The sequence below is a fragment of the Papaver somniferum genome, chromosome 10 (assembly GCF_003573695.1).
Source record: "Papaver somniferum cultivar HN1 chromosome 10, ASM357369v1, whole genome shotgun sequence".
Taxonomy (NCBI): domain Eukaryota; kingdom Viridiplantae; phylum Streptophyta; class Magnoliopsida; order Ranunculales; family Papaveraceae; genus Papaver; species Papaver somniferum.
This window is the reverse complement of record NC_039367.1, coordinates 160,752,264-160,771,472: the sequence shown is the minus strand read 5'-3', so window position 1 is coordinate 160,771,472 and position 19,209 is coordinate 160,752,264.

Below are 19,209 nucleotides of genomic sequence, written 5' to 3'. Positions count from 1 at the left end.
GGGATGTGGTGAAGCTAACAAAGCAAGGCTAAGCTAAGGCAAGATTACAGGAGGTATACTAAAAGAATGGGAAGAGAATTAGCTTGCTCATTGTCACTAGTGAGCACTAATTTCTCCCAATGCTCAATCAACAGTGCAACCTAAGCATACACAAGGAATGGCAAGAAAATCAGCTTGCTATGAGCACTGATTTCTTCCATTGCACAATTAGTTCATTGCTTCAAATGTATCTAGCCTAGCATTCCATCAATTGTGACAGCAAATTAAACACAACATTACACAAACATTACATGGCAGTGAATTAATCATTAACAGTGAGCATTTAAACTAACATGACAAATTTACAGTGAACTAACATGACAACAACAGTGAAAAACATGGTGAACTAACAGTGAGCATTTACAGGAATATCACACATTGAACTAGTCCAAGAACAAGAACAAGTGCAATTAAAATTAACAGTGCAATTAACAGGAACAATTAACATTAACAGGAACAATTAACAGTGCAATTAACAGGAACAATTAAAATTAACAGGAACATCACACATTAAAAATTAACAGTGCAATTAAAATTGGAATTAACCTAACCCAAATTGGGTGGAAACTTGGCTAGTCCAAGAACAGTTTTAACATCCTACATCACTTCCCTTTTATACCCAAATTATCAAATTAGGGTTTTGTAAATTAATAAAAATTAACCTACACACTGACCAAAATAGCTTCAACCCATACTTGTACGATGCTTTCTCTGCTTTCCATGTCGCTCCAAGTGAAACCCTAGCTCGAGATTTCTTATCAACTCCATACCTAGGATGCAGAGATATGAGTTTGATAAGAACTCTAGGCTAGGGGGAAAGGACTGATGGGTATGGGTTTCTGTGGTGTTGGGAGGTGATGGGAAGGAGCTCGAGACGAACTGGGATGGTCGGGGAAGATGGTGGCAGGGTAGAGCAGGTGGTGGTGGTTCTGGAAATGGTCGGGTGGATAAGATGAGATCGATGTTTTGGGAAGAAGGGAGTGTTTGGGTGGTAGTATAGGGTTTGGTCACTATGGTGTGTAGCGGGAGCATCTGGTTCGATGTTTGGCGAGCTGATCCGTGGGATGTGACGATGGTAGGTGGATCCAACGATGAGATGGGAGGCTGTGGGTAGCGACCGTCGGATGGAGGAATGCAACGAAAAGGACGGCCCAAGATGGAGATGGGCGTTGCGATGTAAAGCGGGAGCTTCGGAGTTTGATGTGCGATGATGGAGCGACCGTAGGATGCTTAAATGCTTCGATATGACGGCTGAAATCCGAGACGGGCTTGGATAGTGGAGATGTGTTTGAGTAAGGGTTTTGGGCCTTGGGTATGCCAAGCCCATATCTTCTTTAAGGACAATTCTTCTTCTTCAAGCCCATTCCTAGCCTCTTGGTCTTATGCACAACATTCTTTGCGGCTTCCTTGTGTAATTCCTCCCGGCTTTTCACTACTTTTCTGCTCTTTTCCGCTCCGCAATTCATCCAGACTTTATTTATTACCTAAAAATGCAAAATTAAGTAAGAAAAAATATTTATTCTTGAAAACAATGAAAATACAGAATATGGGATAAAATGTAGAATTAATGCACAAAAGATGAGTTAAATGCCAACAAAAAGGGATAAATATATACACTATTTGGCACTCATCAAATACCCCCAAACCTGAATTTTACTTGTCCTCAAGTAAAAACAAACTAAGGAAATCCTACCTATACCACTGTCGCTGGTCTCTCGAATGCATTTAGCGTATGCACTAAGCCTTTTAAACCACTAAGTGTCCCTAGTGGACGAGTTGAAGTCTCGTGAAGGTTTACCAGAGGTGTGCCTACAAAACCTAAGGACAAAATATAAGCTCATATTCCATCAAATGTGACATGTGCAAAACAGTTAAGCTCACAGCAAAATGGAGATGTCAATCTAGCTATCGAAGGCACAATCCTAGCACTGATAACAAAAAAAGACATGTGATAAGAGTGTAAAGTGTATCTACACATGTGTAAAGAAAGATCTGAAGTTATGACTACTAATCACCAAGAGATAGTTTCTCAGGCTAAGAACCAAGGTCGAAATCTAGCTAGCAGTCCGGACTTTACGAGAATTGTGAATGAGTTGGAGGTATTTCACAATTGCTCGCGTTGTACATCAATGGCATACACCCTCCTTGCTTATTACAATGAAACAACAAAAGATGACTATTTACATGACTCTTATTTACATTGACTATTCTCTTTTATTTTTGGAACAAGAGATGATGGAATTGATAAATACTTGAAATTTTTTTTTTTTTTTTTTTTTTTTTTTTTTTTTTTTTTTTTTTTTTTTTTTTTTTTTTTTTTTTTTTTTTTTTTTTTTTTTTTTTTTTTTTTTTTTTTTTTTTTTTTTTTTTTTTTTTTTTTTTTTTTGGAAGAAGGAAACACTTTTGATATAATTACAAAAGGAAACAAAAGATTACATGACACTTTGCAAGAGGTAGCCCTTTTTGATGCACCCAGTTAAATTCGATGGTTGTCTTTCTTAATGTAACCTCCACCTTCTATCCCAACCAACCAAAGAACAAGCTAGTCAAGTTTCGTTCAGTATTCTAAAGTGATTGGCAATCGTAACTTCCTATCCAACACCTTGAAGATCGAGGCCATACATGTATTGGTAGATCGTGCGCGTGCAAATTTCTTATCACTATGTGAATTGTGCTAGAATCAGGGTGCCTAAATATCTAGACTAAGACTCCTAATAAAAATACATATTTGCACAAGAGTCAACATTTCAAGGTAAATGAGCTCCATTTTTTTTTATGATTTTTCATTTTTTAATTTTTTTGAATTTTGATTTTTTTAATTTTTTTTTTTGGAATTTTTCAATTTTTTTCAAAAAGATGGAGTTTTGTTTTCAATTATGGCATATTATCATGGTATCTACTCTATACCCCCAAACCTAAACTAAACATTGTCCTCAATGTTTCAAAATATTGAAAGAATTAAAATGCAACATATGGAAAGGGACATGCTGAGTAGAGTAAAAGGAGAGAGAATACCCGATTTCGGTGAAAGCAGAATTAAAACTCCGTTATTCAAGGCAAAAATCCAACATATTTTAGCCGAGATCATATTGGATTAGAAAAATATATACAAAAGGAACAAAAGGGTTTTTTTAAGAAATTTTATCTACTGGATTATATACAAAAAAATTCACCATACACCAAAAGTATAAAGAGTTGAGGATCAACCCAAAAGAAAAAGTGTAGAGACAAAGGAAGTTTCAAAACACTAAAATTGGACTTAAATGGGAGTGAGAGTGAAAAACCGAATGAATTACCCCTAAACCTAAATTTTTCAACAGGTTCACTTTTAAGCACAAAATCTAACAATTTTAGGGGTTCAGGATTCAAAAGGTCTAACTCATAATGGACTGTTTTCGGGATGGGCAAACATGCAATTTCCAACTGTGGCTCTTTAAAAGTGTTATATTTTGAAGCAAAATAGTCCAAGAGGACTTGGGAAGCACACAGTTCCAATCCTAGATTAGGAATATTCAGAAAATTGGTTTTACAAATTGGCACAAACCAAATCTAGGTTGGGTGGAAGGCCATCAGATTGTGACTTAGGTAGAAGAATAGGCATATCATTATCAATCAAATCAAAATCTTCTAAATCATCTACACATGTCACATCATGCTCACAATCATCAATCAAATTGGCAAGATTACAATCAGAATTATCAACATCATCAACAGATTTATTTTCGTGTATCGGCACATCAGGGGAAACATCACATGGAATACTAGAAGAAATATCATGCATTAAGGTCGGGGCAGAGAAGCCTAATGTATTTGAACCCAAAGGTTCCATAACATTTTCAGTATAGACATGTTCTTCTAACATAACATCATAATCATCATCATCATCATGATAGGAATTTTGCAATCTAGGATAATTTTCAATCCTAAGGTCGGAGCTATTACAAGAATAAACTCTAATTCATGGGGGTGACTCATATCATGTGGTGTTGTTCCTGGTTCCCTAACGGATTCCCATTGATGGGTTTTCTTCTGCAATCTCGGCTAAAAAATTCCATGCATCATCCACAGATTTATCAATAAACTCACCATTACACATAGACTCAACCATGGTTCGAGATTTAAAGTCTAGTCCCTCATAGAGGATGACGACAAGTCTCCACTTCTCAATTCCATGGTGCGGACATTCACTCAACAAATCATTAAAACGTTCAAAATAGTGAAAAACAGTTTCCTCATCCAATTGGATAAAACAATTGATATTTTGACGAATAGCGATGGTCCTATGGTGTGGAAAAAATTTTTGGAAAAATTGATTAGTGAGTTGTTCCCAAGTGGTGATTGATTGTGGTCTCAAACCGTAAAACCATGTTTTGGCCCTTTCCTTTAAAGAAAATGTAAACAAACGCAATTTCAGAGAGTCTTCGGACATATGATCAGGTTGCATAGTCCGACAAATTTGTTCAAACTCTCTGACATGAGTATAGGGGTTCTCAGAATCGAACCCTCGAAATATAGGAAGTATTTGTATCATGCTTGCATTTATTTTAAAAGGGTTATTGGTTTGAGGTAATACAATACATGATAATGGAATTTGCATTGATGGATATATGTATTCATGGAGAGCACGAGGTTGGCCCATTTTGAAATGACACAAAGCCCACTATTTGGTTTTTAATGGGTTTTCAAAAAATTTGGTTTTTGATGGGTTTGGATTTTTGGGAAAAATTTGGTTTTGGTGGGATATAAAAGAAATTTGGTTTAAAATTGGGAGCCAAAGAAAATTTTGGTTTTTTTTTTTTTTTTTTTAAAAAAAATTTGGTTTTTGAAATGGGAGCACGCCCACTGTTTGTCCTCTAATGGAATGGAAGGAAGGCTGCGGCCCACAATCGGTTATAAGCTCAGATGGGTTTAAAAACCCAGAATACAAATTACCAGTCCAATGGAAGAATTTAAACAAGCCCACAAAAAATAAATACAAGCCCACAAATTAAACAACAAGCCCAAAAATAATTAATTACAAACCCAAAATAGAAAAATAAAAAGCCCAAAAAATTGGGTTAATTATTACAAGCCCACAATTAAAGAAATTTGGAAGCCCACAGGTTGGGTTCTCTCAATGGAATGGGTTTAGGCTTACCTTTTTAGCACAGCCCAGCTGCTCTGATATTGTTGCAAAAACCCAGTTGGGCTTTGGTTCTTTTCCTTGGTGGCGTCCCAGCAGAGGAAAAACAGGTTCAGAACAGCAGGTCCAACAGCAAATGAAGTGAAGCTGATGCAGATGCAAATGCTATGCAGTGAAATGCAAAAATAGCTAAGAAAAACACAGATAAAACACAGCACCAATCCCCGGCAGCGGCGCCAAAAACTTGGCAGGCTTCTAAAAAGGGTCCTAAAAATTATCCCCGGCCAAAAACTTGGTGGGCCCGGAGATATGTATAAAAATGAAGCGCAATAAAAACGGGGGCCTACAGTAATACCGCAAGTGCACGGTCGTCAGTTGTAGCTCGTGCAAGTACGGGTCGATCCACAGAGATCGGGTGTGTTTTGGAGTGTTCTAGCTAATTGGGTTCCTAAATTGCTATTGGGCTATGAAGCCTTTTGGCTTAAATTGGGCTTTGAGTACTAATGGGTTGGAATGCCCTTTGAATGAATTGGGCTCTGGCCTTACAGTGAACTGGACTTGGGCTTTGGTCTTAAACTTAGGCTTTTGATTAAGCCCACAGTTGATTGAATTGGGCTTTAACTTTTGGTTCAAACCTGGGCTTGGTAACTGTGGACTGGGCCTTAGCTTTTTGGAATGAGCTGAGCTTTGGGCTCAGTTGGATTGGCCTTTGCTTGGCTGCAGGAAGCAGCAGCAACAACAGCTTGGGCAGGTGCAGTGTAGCAGAAAGGAAGGCAATGCAGCTGCACAAAGTAAAGAAAGCAGCAGCAGTGCAAGAGCTGCACAGCAAGGCCAAGAAAAAGAAGTAGTACTGCAGCAGCAGCACAAGTAGTGCAGAAGAAAAGCAGCAGTGGAGCTGCAGCAGACAACAGCAACTGCAGTAGTAGAAGAAAAAGGCAGCAATGCAGCAAGGGTTGCAGCAGCAGCTGCAGCAGCAGCAAGAGTAAGGAAAAGGAAGGCAGCAACACAAGTGCTGCACAGCAGGTAGTAGCAGCAGCAGGAGCAAGAGCTGCAAGGGAAGTGAAGGCAGCAGGAACTGCAGAAAGGCAGCAGCAGCAGCTGCAAGGGAAGTGAAGGCAGCAGGAACTGCAGAAAGGCAGCAGCAGCAGCTGCAGCAGTGGAATAAGAGAAGCAAAGCAACAGAAGCAAAGGTGGCAGTGAAGCAAAGATAATGCAATAAAGAAGATGGCTAACAAAATAAACAAAAGGAAACACAAACAGGGCAACACATGGCAAAAGCAAAGAACAAAACAAGATGAACCAAGGCCTAAGGCCAAGGGCAGGGATGTGGTGAAGCTAACAAAGCAAGGCTAAGCTAAGGCAAGATTACAGGAGGTATACTAAAAGAATGGGAAGAGAATTAGCTTGCTCATTGTCACTAGTGAGCACTAATTTCTCCCAATGCTCAATCAACAGTGCAACCTAAGCATACACAAGGAATGGCAAGAAAATCAGCTTGCTATGAGCACTGATTTCTTCCATTGCACAATTAGTTCATTGCTTCAAATGTATCTAGCCTAGCATTCCATCAATTGTGACAGCAAATTAAACACAACATTACACAAACATTACATGGCAGTGAATTAATCATTAACAGTGAGCATTTAAACTAACATGACAAATTAACAGTGAACTAACATGACAACAACAGTGAACAACATGGTGAACTAACAGTGAGCATTTACAGGAATATCACACATTGAACTAGTCCAAGAACAAGAACAAGTGCAATTTAAAATTAACAGTGCAATTAACAGGAACAATTAACATTAACAGGAACAATTAACAGTGCAATTAACATTGGAATTAACCTAACCCAAATTGGGTGGAAACTTGGCTAGTCCAAGAACAAGTTTTAACATCCTACATCACTTCCCTTTTATACCCAAATTATCAAATTAGGGTTTTGTAAATTAATAAAAATTAACCTACACACTGACCAAAATAGCTTCAACCCATACTTGTACGATGCTTTCTCTGCTTTCCATGTCGCTCCAAGTGAAACCCTAGCTCGAGATTTCTTATCAACTCCATACCTAGGATGCAGAGATATGAGTTTGATAAGAACTCTAGGCTAGGGGGAAAGGACTGATGGGTATGGGTTTCTGTGGTGTTGGGAAGGAGCTCGAGACGAACTGGGATGGTCGGGGAAGATGGTGGCAGGGTAGAGCAGGTGGTGGTGGTTCTGGAAATGGTCGGGTGGAGAAGATGAGATCGATGTTTTGGGAAGAAGGGAGTGTTTGGGTGGTAGTATAGGGTTTGGTCACTATGGTGTGTAGCGGGATCATCTGGTTCGATGTTTGGCGATCTGATCCGTGGGATGTGACGATGGTAGGTGGATCCAACGATGAGATGGGAGGCTGTGGGTAGCGACCGTCGGATGGAGGAATGCAACGAAAAGGACGGCCCAAGATGGAGATGGGCGTTGCGATGTAAAGCGGGAGCTTCGGAGTTTGATGTGCGATGATGGAGCGACCGTAGGATGCTTAAATGCTTCGATCTGACGGCTGAAATCCGAGACGGGCTTGGATAGTGGAGATGTGTTTGAGTAAGGGTTTTGGGCCATGGGTATGCCAAGCCCATATCTTCTTTAAGGACAATTCTTCTTCTTCAAGCCCATTCCTAGCCTCTTGGTCTTATGCACAACATTCTTTGCGGCTTCCTTGTGTAATTCCTCCTGGCTTTTCACTACTTTTCTGCTCTTTTCCGCTCCGCAATTCATCCAGACTTTATTTATTACCTAAAAATGCAAAATTAAGTAAGAAAAAATATTTATTCTTGAAAACAATGAAAATACAGAATATGGGATAAAATGTAGAATTAATGCACAAAAGATGAGTTAAATGCCAACAAAAAGGGATAAATATATACACTATTTGGCACTCATCAAATACCCCGGAGGAAACCTGAAAAAGTGCGGAAAACATCGCAGAAGAATTTCTAAAGGAACCCCTAATTTGGATAGGGGCACCCCATTTCAGGGCATGTACTAAAGGGACACCGGAACTGGATAGGGGGAGGTCATCTTCAAAAATTCAAAACAGAAATTGGCGGGAAAAATTGGCTGCAGCGACAACAGTTTTGGAGTTGAATTCTTAGCGAGTTCTGAGGAGATTAAACAGGTGTATTTGGTACCTACGGACTCTAGAAGATATAACAGGCCTAATGCAATCATCTAGACCCATCCAATTGGGCTGGATAAGTCGGATTAATTGATCAAAGTCCCAACAGGATACGGCTTCTCTGTTTAGGGTTTGAGATTAGTTTGAGAGATTTAAGGGATTGTATTGCGTGGGATATACTTCAAATAAGTTGAGTCCAAGTCCTAGAAGATATTTGAGACGATAGAATAGCTAACAAAACAGTGGAACGCATCAAAAAGGGAATTATTCTCCCAACTGCCCGTAAAGAGTAATGGGCATTTTCAACGATTTCGATCGATTTTCTAGGGGATTTAAAGCCTATAAATAGTTGTATTTATATCATAGAAGGGTTGGAAACCATTAGGAGAGAATTTAGAGGTCTGCAGAGAAGGGAGAATCGAGTTACAGAGAGTTACAGTGCTGCTGCTGCTGCTGCTCGAGGAGGAAGAAGAAGACGAAGAACAGACTAGCTAAGGCAGTCGTTCTTCAATAGTCTTAAAAGTAGAACGCAGTGTCGTTGTTTTACAGCATTTGATTTGTATCGTTGATTTTCAGCCCTTTCCCTTTTGTAACAGTGGCGCTGTAACACCATTACAGCGTTGCAAATTTCTGTTTCATCATATATTCATCAATAAAAACACCTATTTTAGCCATGAATTTATCTTGTGAGTGTGTTTTTGGGATGAGGAGCTAAACCCAATCCCAGGGGTGATGGAGGAAGCCATTCTTCCAAAAGTTATGTGGTAAAATTCATTTAAATTTATTTATGCAATCCTTTTATGATTAATTGCACCGAATGAAAATTGAATAAATGATTTTTATTAATTAATTGTGTTTTCTCTTGATGATTTGATATTTCATGCTTGCGATTAACAATGGATGTTTTAAAAATCTGATTTAGGCAATGATTAGATTCACAATTACTTTTGATTGGAATTATAATGTCTAGAATTGCATGATAAGAATTATCATTGAATCACATGAATTTTGGTGTATGGTGAAATCCTGAACCCTGGTCTTTCCATAATATTTACTTCACCTTTGAATTTAATTTGTTTTATCTTTATTTTTATTAAGTCTAAAAATTATTTCCTTCACAAGTCTGAAAAGAACCCAGTTTTTACCACAACTACAACGTCATTTGAAAATCCATCATTTTCGAAGTATTATCTTCACCAAAGTCAAAAATCATCGCAGAGTTCCTGGAAGAATTTCCATTGGAAGAAGATGAATATGTAGAAGATATGATGGACGTGGATGAGGAACATGAGAATCTTAAAGATTTATTGACAGATCGAAATTCAAACATATGGGAGATACTAGTAGATGGATCGTCTAATATAGAAGGAAATGGTACTAGTATTGTCTTTATTTCACCAGCAGGAGCACGAATTGCTTACTCATTCAGGTTGGAGTTCGCATCCACAAATAATGAAACCGAGTATGAGGCAGTTGTACATGCATTGAAGTTAGCAATTGAAATGGAGATAAAGGAAGCGCGAGTAACTAGTGACTCCCAGTTGGTAATTCGTCAGATAGAAGGTAAATATTGTACAAATGAACCATCTTTACAGAAATACAACAAATTGGTCATGGAGTTAGCAGAGCGAGTTCCAAAAATAAGCTGGAGACACATAGGCAGAAAGGATAATAGGCTCGTAGATGCATTGGCTTTCATACCCTCCATGATAATAGATCCAATTGCACGAGATATAAAGCTACAAACGCTTTATCTACCATCTATAAAGAAAGAAGACGAAACAGAAGCAGATGTGATGATAGTAGAAGACAAGAAAGGAGAACAAATTTACGAAGACAAAGATTGGAGAACTGAGCTTCATTTATATCTAGACAAGGGAGAGCTACCAAGAAAAAGATTATAAGCACACAAGTTAAAAAGTAGTGCGACGAATTATGAATTAAGGGATGGCATTCTATATAGAAAATCATTTCTCGGACCTTCGTTTAGATGTCTCACGCGAAAAGAAGGAATGGAAATCTTAAAGGTATTACATTATGGGGATGCTGGAAACCATAGTGGAGGAAGATCACTCGCATACAAAGCGAAGATACAAGGATATTATTGGCCGTACATGCACGAAGATGCAAAACAAGTATCAAGACGATGCGAAGAGTGTCAACGTCATGGGAAGAAGATACACGCGCCTGGAGCAACGCTAAACACTTCAGAAAACGCATGGCCATTCGGAAAATGGGGAATTGACATTTCTGGTCCGTTTATACCAGGAACATGACAAAGAAGATATTTAATTGTCTCAACATATTATTTCACAAAGTGGGAAGAAGTAAAAGCAGTTCAACATATTCGTGATAAAGACATATTCACGTTTATTTTTGAGAATATCATATGCATATTTGGCATCCCTGCACAGTTAGTATTTGATAATGGAAAGCAATTTGAGGGCGAGAATATAGAGATTCTATTGAATGCGTTCAAAATTCAAAGTGGAAAGTCTACCCCTCTGTATCCGCAGAGTAATGGAAAAGTAGAAGCAACCAACAAAACAATCGCAGACACATTGAAGAATAAGTTGGAACGGTACAATAAAGGGTGGTGCGAACAAGTACACAATGTAGTATGGGCATACAAAACAACAAGGAGGGAAGCAACATGAATGTCACCTTTCTATTTAACATATGGGGTAGAAGCAGTGTTACCAACAGAAGTCATTATCCCTACTACAAAGAAAAAAAGCTTGGGAGAAGAATCTAAGTGCGGATTTAATTTTAACAAAACTTGATGATCTAGAAGAAGCTAGAGAGGTCGCTCTGCAACATATGGAAAATTATCAAAGAAAATTATCTCGAGAATACAACAAACGAGTTAAGGTAAGAGAATTTAAACCAGGAGAACTAGTGTTGCGAAAAATACCGGTTTATTAGAAAGGAGGAGATGGTAAGTTAGAAAAGAAGTGGGACGGACCATATACAATAAAAAGAATAGTTGGAAATGGAGCTTATGAGTTGGGGGATCCTGAAGGAAGAGATGTAGGACGAAAATTAGATCGTCCTTGGAATAGGTTATATTTGAAGAAATATTATCCATGAATACATGCGATACAAATCGCACAGGTGAAAAGGATGCGAAGTTAAGAATGCGAGTTCATATATTTTTGAACATGGATGTAATATTCAATTCAATAAACAAGTTTGAAGATTTCGTTCATTCTCAAGAAATTCTTTCATCAGAAAAAGGCAAATGTAAGTCCTTATAATAAGACCTTAATAGAAGGCAATAGAAATAAAAACTCTAACTAGGGAGGCTAGGCATCCAAATGTGGCGTGCAACCTAGTTCGCATAAATGCAAGAGGAAAAAGATAATACCTATCGCACGTCATAATCGGGGAAAACCTGGTAAGCATGACTCAAGGGAAAGCTACATCGACCCTGGAACTTGAGTCATGGAGATTTGGGTTTAGAAAAAAGAAAATGCCCATCCAGGAAAGACACCTAAATCTAAAGATTGGGGTAATAAGATCTTTCCTAAGGAGTGCAGAAACTCGATCAGGGCGCCGAGGTACACGGTTGATTCAAGAGGGACCGGGGCGTCTGGAGCGTACCTTGCCACTCTTGACAAGTCCTGACTATGATGCACTCGGTCCGAAGATACCCCACTTAGGGTGCGGTCTCGTATCCATGAACCTTATCAGTGGAGGGATAAGAGGCTGCGAAATCAACTGGTTGTTGTATTACCGGATGGGAGGAGCCAACCTTAACCCGGTAGAGATAAGCTTCCTTGAACGGGCAACCAGGGGGAATATAAGGACAACACCCTCCATTAGGGAGTTGAATTGTGTCTAAAGACGTAAACGTCATGAGGCTTTTTACTCACGGGAGTATTAAGGCTTGTCATATTTACGCACAAGAAAAACCTAAAGAGGCAATAACACAAGAATATGATAAAGCGAGATCAAAGAGTCCTTATATTTAGGTGTAACGACCACCTGCAATCTCGTCGCACAAAAATAAAAGATAAGTTAAGGCAAGATAAGACCTTTACTTAGGAAGACAACATAAGACCTCATGAGAAAAGTTATAAACTAATGTTGTTTTGCAATGAATTCGCGAAAAATAGCAGGATCAATTAAATTCGTATACTTGTTTCTTACAAGACATATAATAAGAGGCAAGTAGGGGAGTTAAAATAAAAAATATATTATCTTTCTTGATTAAGAAACAAGTTCAAAACGTATCAAAATATAAAATGGGGATTTAGATAATTAACGAGTGAGAAGACTAAGCATTGTTGGAAGGTACATCTTGTTCAATCAAAAACTTTTCAGCATCAATCTTGTGACTTCGATTTGGGTCCTTAACTTCAGCATTAGCCTTATCAACAGAGTCCACATTGCTATATTTGTCCTTCTCAAGTTGATCCTCTGAAAAGGAAGCATCAATATTGTCTTCAGGATCTTTTTCATCATCGCTAAGACATTCATAGTCACTATCTGGCTCTGGATACTTCTCGTCTTCGCTTATATTAAGGGGAGGGTCAGTTATTGGAGAAAGACAATTTCTCAGAAGGATTTGATTAACTAAAGTTTGAGCATTAACATGAGCCTTGCGAATAACTTCTTTCTCAACATTTCTGGCATTGATTTCTGCGAAATTTTGAAGATATATGAATCTTCTTCGCGCTCGGTCTCGAGAAGCAGTAAGAGAAACCTCAAGATTCGTATAGGCTATTTCCAGGTTTGTATGATCCTTGCGAACTTTATCTAAGTCAGATCTCAACTGGGAAATAGTGGATTGATTTGACTTTTAGGACTCTGCAAAGATTAATATGGAATCATAATTTGAAAGCAAAATTCGAAGAAATAAACAAAAGGATTAAAAATTTAAGGCATTCAACTCTAGATGACTACCTTCGCTGAATTTAGAAAAGGCAAGAGTGTTATTATTCATACTTTCAATAACTTTATCAAAATCATCACCAACTAAACCTTTGAGACGAGATCGAATATTCTTTTTATCGGCAGAGAGGGAATTATTCTTTTCTTAAGGTCATCATGAGAATGCTTCAGTTGATCATATTGTTCTTGAAGCTGAGTTCATCTTCACAATCAAGTTTATTTTACTTTGGATGGTTTTTTCATTCTGGGTGTTTAATTCCTTAAATGATGCTTCGTGCTGAACTTCTAGTGAACGAAGAGCTTGTTCTTGATCATCATTTATTTTCTGGAGAATTAAGTACTGATGCGAAAACATTGCTTCTTTCTGTAAGAAGGATTATTTCTCCATAGAAAGAGTATGATTCTCTTATAACAAGGTTTGATGTCTTAAATCAGCACTATACACAATTCAGACATGTGGGAAATCTGAGCATTTAATACTTCAATCTCTTAATTAAGATGACTATTTTCATGAGTTAGATTGTTAATCTGGTCAAGCGAGTATGAATGTTGGTTATTTAATTGATTTAATCGAATCTGCAACGTCTCATTATTCGCACGAGTATATTCAACAACAAATTGAAAGGTGAATCTCTCCGCAACTCGCTTCTGGTTTAAATCTTAATAAATGCATGGAGAAGTTTAAAAAGTATGTTATAAGAAGAAATAAGTAAAAAGAAAAATACCTCTAAGTTTTTGGTTCTGGTTGCGAAGACCTTCAGAATCAAGGACTACAACTTGGAGTTCTCCTTTCAGTTTACCAACTTCCTTTTCTAAAAGAGTGTTCTAGTGTGAAAGTTCTAGTTGAGAGCAACTAGATTTAAAACTCCCTTCAGCCAAAATCATTCGACGAATGAGATTCCTAAGGAAGAAAAAAATTGAGGATAAGTAATTAAGATATTATAATCAAGAGAACATATACAAAAGGTACTTACCAAAACATCTAGAGCGGTATGAAATCTTGGATCAATTTGAGAATAAATCTCATAAGAAATAGAGGAAACAATATTGTTTGATAAAAATAAGATACTTCTTACTCCTTTGTTGTGCGAAGTCTTCCTCTTGAGAGATTCTTTGTCCTTGGTATCTGAAGAAGATTTAGGATTGGAAACAGTTACTTTGAGGACACCCGAAGATGAGCTTTTCCTACAAACAGTAGGGGAGCTAAGTTAATCATAAGATCAACAATCACGATTGAGATTAACAATTATGATCAATAATCATGATCAACAGAAGAATGAGGGGTTGATTTTTATAGAGTACACAAACCTTGGATTTGGATCCATGAGAATAATGGTGATAAAACAGCGGCAGAAGTAACAAATGAATCAAAGAAGTAGAAGCAGAAAGATAAAATAGTCTCGATGAAATGGAAAAGAAAAACGAAATCAAAATAGACGAAGAAGTTATTTCTCAAGGATAAATCAATAAATAAAAAAAAAAAAGATGACCGGTTAGAGACAGGTTGTATCGGTAAAAAGTAGAAGAATCGACACATGCAGATAGAAAGGCTGGAATTACGGAAGAAAATCGACAAAACAAAGTATGAAGAAATAAACATGTGCGATAATTTGGATTGAAAGTTTCTCATAACGCTCACTCTATAAAGAGAACAATATGAGAAGAGGAAAAATGTAGGAGTGAAATATCGCACATTCATTATGTATGTGAAGTAAAGGTCATTTAATGTAAGCGAAGACCATCGCACATAGTAAAATTAGGATGACATATTTAATGATGTCAGCATAGTCACGAGTAAAGTGTGATGATCTGTTCGAAATGTACAGTGTGCGAAGTTGAGCGAATATACATGAGCTATTGTAACACACAGTGATTCCTAAAACAGGGGATTCATTAACTGTCATCCAATATGTATTACCCTATATAAAGGGAAAGAAACTGTGTAATGGGGGAGATCAAGAATGTGTGTTAGACAAGAAATTAGGAGAGAAAGTTTATTTGGAGCGCAAGTAAAGTCTTTGTATTATCTTGTATTCAATCCTAAGATCTTAATGAATGAACAAATGATTTTCATCATGATTTCTTAGAATGTTATCTAGTCTAGAATGGATGTGGTTGTAGGATTTCCTACAACTACATGGGAGGTGGCAGTGAAAGCAATTAACTCTTGTAATTATGCTTGTCTTACACCGAAACTTGACTGCTCGCAAGGCCAGCACACCTGGATAGCTTCTTACGAAAACTAGAAGACAAATCTTATCATTTCCAAGCTCTATAATATAAGCTGGATAGAAGCTCTGAAGAAAAGTGATGATAAATATTGATAATGATTGTCAGTTACCTACACCATATGTTCATCCATTGCCGTAAATCTCGTAAGAGCCCAAAGTAGTTCAATCCAAAGCAGTTCATCTAAATTTGTCGATGAGGCACCATCCTATTTAAGTTCTGACGTGAATAGTAAGTTTAATAATTTCATCTTCAGAATAATTCTCATCGTCATCAAAAACAACAATCCCATACTTTCCTAGACAACCTGGTGTTTATGAGCCGAAACCACCTCTTTAAGTTAATATGGATGCATCTATAGTACTGCATTTCAATTATTTGGTAACAGTTTGTGTTTTTTCTCCTCATATTCAAACCAAAAATGAAATTATGTGCATGTGTGAGTGTAACGCACAATAAAGAAAACATGTTGTATAAACATTTTTTTTTCCTTTGCTAGAAAACCAACGACAATTTTAATACTGAATTACGCCGTGGATGTTACTAATATACTTTCAAATTGATAGAGAGAGATTTTCATAAAATTTTGCATCATAATATATTCAAAACAGCGTAAATGCAAACATGCCAAGTATGCGACACACGTTTTTAAACATAAAACTCCTAGAGATGGGTTGTAGTTTGTTTGTTGGATGTTGGTTGCTCCGAAATCAAATTTGTCCCATCATCTCCAACCAGATTCCACAGATGGGTTGTAGCTTATGTAGATTGTGGAAGGTCTTTAGAGGATGCAGATTTCTCGCATTATTCCAGAACAACGTGAAAAAAAAAATACAGTATGATACTCCAGCCTCTAGAAAACAAAACAAAACAAGATCCCATTGGGATTCTGTCATTGGGATTCATTGTCCGATAACTGCAATTCTGAATGGAACAATGTATTACTGTGTGTCATGAAAGACGATTTATTAAAAACACCTTAACCTTGATAACTTGCAACATCCATTCATGGGTGACAAATTAACAACAACTCTCAAGACGAATACTACTTACATTTCAGGCTTAAGACTCTAAGCTGAAGATTAAGATGAATGCTTCAAATACGAGGATACGATATAATCAAAAACTGGCGATGGCAGAGGGACTAGTGGGGGTTTTATGGGTTACACCATCGTCCAGTCTCACAATCAGAAAGCATAGCAGTGTAGGCTCCAGAAATTGCATTTAACAGGGCCTCTTCATTAGGCTTGGCTGCAATCCAATATCCATTGGGGTCAGTTGAAAGCTATTTTAGTAAATCTCGCAAGCTTCCTTGTATAAAATCAACCAACCAACCAAAACCCTAGAATTTTGGTAGGTAAGAAGTTTTACACGAAGAGTGAGAGTAGAGAATAGAGACGTTAACAGTGAGAGTGGTGTAGGCGGTGGTGAGGGAAAAACCAACAGGGATTTCTGCTTGCTGTTTCAAAGATCAGATGGATGAGAGTAATTATGGTTTGAAGTGGGAATCATTACACATACCCTGGTCAAGATCAAAGAGAAGAGAGATCTTCAAAATAATTGTCATAATGACTTCTCCTCTCAAATCTAACTTGTTGATTTTTCCCAAATTTGATGTGGGTAGTACCACTTAATCTAATTTGTCTCTCTGTGTAAGATCTGTGAAATAATGGTTTAGTTTGATGTTTTCATTATCTTTAATCCCGCCGTATTGAAACTCAATGTTTCGTTTTTTTTCTAAGCAGGGACGGTAACAGATCTTCCTGAAAGATAGTGTGTGGTTCCACCTCTTCATTATGAGGAGAAACGCAATAGATAAGATCTGTTGGTGAACTGCGTTGCACATCAAGAATAATGGGATCAGATGTTGGAAGTTTTCACCATTTACATGCTACAACTACTCTTGAAATGTGGATCTGCAAAATTAAGTAATTTTATGAATTAGAGATGTTTTTCTTAGGTTCTCGAAGTAGCAATTGGTTTTAGTTGGTGAATTTCAGAGTGTATTCTCCTCAAAAGCTGTTTAGGCTTGAATCGATAGATCCTTGCATTTTTGTTCCGTTGATTTTCATCTCTGGACATTTCTTCTCTAGGTTTTGAAAGAACAATGATAAGGCTATTCTCGTGTTCAAAATCGCATTCAATCCAGCGAAACCTTCTTATCATAATCTTATTGTTATTATATTTGAGTCATTTTGATTTGATTATAAACATTTGTCAATTATGCTTCAATTATTATACTAGTATGAACTCAAAAACTACATGAATTTATTACTTTTTTTGTATTTTAGAATACATAGAATTTTTATTTGTTCGTGTATTTCAATTAATTAAGATGTACTTGATTCTTGTAAGAATTCTTAACAATATATGAACTCAAAAACACAACAACAAATTAAGCACATATTTATGAATATTTGACGCAATCGCTATTCACATTCCATCTCTATTCCAAAGTTAATAAATAACATAACCAGTAACTGTGGCTTTATAGATCAGCTTGGAGCTTAGTTTTCTTTGGGGATAAAATTTTCTTGTTATAAAATTTTCTTGTTATAAAATTTTCTTTGGCTTCAATAAAACATCCATTGAGATTTCTTGAAGGCCATTTTAGTAAATCTCCCTAAAGCTTCCTTATACTTATATAAATTAACCATAACCCTATAATTTTTTCTCACAAAGAATGAGAGTAAGTAGGACTAACAGTTAGTAGTTATGGTTGCCGTTTCGGAAACCAGATGGATGACAGTGGTTATGGTTTTAAGTTAGGAATCGTTACAGTTACACAATCCTTGGTGGAGATTAAAGAGAAGAGAGATCTCATGGATCTTTGAAATAATTGTCATAATGATTTATCATCTCAAATATATTTTATATGATGATACCAAAGATCTAAATCGCACTCCCAAAGTAAGATCTGTGAAACCATGGTTTTGTTTGATGTTTTTAATATATTTTAGCCAACAATATTGAAATTCAATGTTTTATGTTTTTCTAAGCAGGGATCCTCGCAGATTTCCTGAAACATATCCCTGGTCTCTGTAGTACGTCTTCATTATCAATCTTCATTATCCGGAGAAACGCAATAGGAGAAACAATGGGCAATTGGGCATCCTCTTGAAATGTAGATCTGAAAAATACATAAGTTAAAGATGTTATGTTGGTGATTTTTTTAATTAGAGATGTTTTTATCAGGTTTCAGAGTATGCAATTAGTTTTAGTTGGTGAATTTTACAGTGTATTTGCTTTGTATTTGTAACATTCTCTTATCTGAAGTGAACATAATAAAAACATTTCTATTATTATACCTTATTTACATTCACTTCATCTATCAATGTTGTTAGTGGTTAATGATAGTTACATTACTTACACTTTTAGGTGCTTGAACGAATCTAAATCTCAAAAGCTGTTTAGGATTGAATTGATAGCTCCTTGCATTTTTGTTCTGTTGATTTTCATCTCTATAGGCTTTTCTTCTTAGACTTGTCAACTATCAAAGCAAAGCATGTACTCTAGATTTTCATCTAAAACAAGAACAGTAACGTTGATTACCGAAAATCTAAAGAATGGGCATCAGTTGTTGGAAGTTTCCGTGTTCAAATTTAGATCTGTGAAATAAATAAATTAGAGATGTTATATCGGTAATCTTTGGATTAGAGATATTTTTTTTTTAGTTTCTCAAAGTTTGGAATTGGTTTAAGTTGGTGATTTTAGAGTGTATTCTTATCTGATTTAGGTAATGTTTGTACTTGTAACAGAAAC